Below are 2,112 nucleotides of genomic sequence, written 5' to 3' on the forward strand. Positions count from 1 at the left end.
CCCCCCCCCCCCGCCTTCGACTCAAGAATCTAATCACGATGAAATCACTCACGTTAACCGACAAACCGAGAAGATTATGCGACCATGTAACTGCAACTTCCACTGCATTGAAACGGGAAACGTTCCCAAAAGCAAACTGGAAGTTGCCCAAGGCCTCTTCAATATCCGATATTTTTATTTTAACATTGTCCTCCTCTAAGCCACTCAAACAAGGAATATCACCAAAAGATACCTTTGCTTTAACTCCCGGTTCAGAATTAAATAAATTCAACTCATAATCCATCACCGACTTGTCGAAACTCTTATTCACTACCCCAGAAGGAGCAATATTATCTTCACTGCCCGTGGGACAATCTCCGAAAATATCCTTTAACAATTCTGAAAAACGTTCGTTATCAGAAGAGGAAGATCTCATCGTACCGGAAGGTGAATTATAATGGATATAACTTTATCCGTGAACGCGGTTATCCAAGAACGACAAAAGGGCGCTACTTAATGGAAATGAAAAAATTACTCACTAGAAGTAGCGGCCACAGCAGCTTCCATCCTTAAATCAAGTGGTTTATCACGAATCGTCGAATATTCGGAGAGAGAAATTGTGGAAGCATCACTATCGTAATCCATTTTTGAACCAAGACTAAAGAACAACGAGGAGAGATCTCTCGTAAACGCCAATATGACAGTGGGATAAACTTGCTGACACCATGAAAATCCCACCGGAGCATGCATTAACTATCAACATTGAACAAGATGAGAGTATATAAGAACAAAGACCAAGTACCATAGCCAACTCCACAAAATATGCATAGAACACACTTACCTCCACAGTAGAATCATGTACAGAAAAATTCACAAACAATTCACCACTACATTGCACCCGATCATCTTCACGCACACGACTCAATAACATTATGACCAATACAATCAAATTGCCAGCAAACAGAAACCAACCATTGAGATAAAATTTGGCTATATAACAAACTTAAAGAAGTCCCAATAAATAAATAAAAACTTCGAGTAAACTAAAAACTCATCGAGGACGATGATCATTCTAAGAAGGGAGGACTGTTAAATCCCCAAATTTTTAAAAATTGCTTAGCCATAAGCAACTCATTTTGATTAACTGCGTTAATAAATAATTCTTGAAGTAAAAGCAAACTATCATGGTAACGTATACGCATTACCGGTCTCCTCCGAGTTCGAACCTAACTATGGTAACTGTGTTCATACGAATCTATTCATAATCTTAATCAATAACACATCAACCAATTCAAAGATGAATTCAAATATATGGATTACGAATAAATACGTAAAATTAAATTAAATTAATCGATTTAAGATGTGTGTTCAACCATCAGCCACCTGCAAAGGTACAACAAGTGAAAGAACATGCAAGTAGTCAGACGACGTAGTAATCAAAAGCGTCTGACTAAATGTGTGAAGTATCAATAAGTAGCATATAGAATCCATACTTATGAAAGGCCGAGAGCGAAGAGTCGCGATTGCTGATCACGAATGCTGAAGATAGCATGTGTTAGTAGCACAAATTGTTTGAAATTCAATAAGGAGAGTCGCGCATGAAAATGACGTCTCGCTGAAATAGAAAACAGACAACCGATCACCGGAAGTCTCAGCAGACAAGACATAAATATTCTTAACTCGAGTAACCTGAAACCGATTGGAAATGAAACATTAAAAAAAAACTATATTTTAAAATTAGGTGACTTGTAAGAGATTTGTCAAAGTACGTGACTTGTGACAGATTTGTAATACTACATGACTATTTAAAGAAGCTTTTTCTATATAAATCCCTGAGACTTTCGGTCGTTGTAGAGTATATTCCGAATAAAGTCCGCCGGTTAACGTTCGTGAAAAGACTCATCCTTGAATTTGTTTAACAATAAATTCATACAAACATCCAGTGGGGTTTCGTCGCTGTCCTACAACACAAAACGGAGATCCAATCGACAAAGCAACTCTCTCTCTCTCTCTCTCGCCCTTTCAATTAATGAAATACGAGGGTGGATCAAATATAAACCGGAATTTTACAAATACTTTTCTTAGCCAATCGCAAGCACTCTCACAGTGTAGGTTCTTGTAATGTAGTGTATT

The 2,112-nt window shown here is 37.6% G+C and overlaps 1 protein-coding gene across 7 annotated transcripts in view; it reads right to left on the reverse strand.

Annotated features, from left to right (window-relative positions):
- The window catches only part of LOC117178139 (protein germ cell-less), a 175,267-nt gene that overhangs the window by 42,255 nt on the left and 130,900 nt on the right, over nt 1–2,112 (reverse strand). The gene's annotated exons all lie outside the window — the stretch shown is intronic.

The sequence above is a fragment of the Belonocnema kinseyi genome, chromosome 8 (assembly GCF_010883055.1).
Source record: "Belonocnema kinseyi isolate 2016_QV_RU_SX_M_011 chromosome 8, B_treatae_v1, whole genome shotgun sequence".
Classification (NCBI taxonomy): Eukaryota; Metazoa; Arthropoda; class Insecta; order Hymenoptera; family Cynipidae; genus Belonocnema; species Belonocnema kinseyi.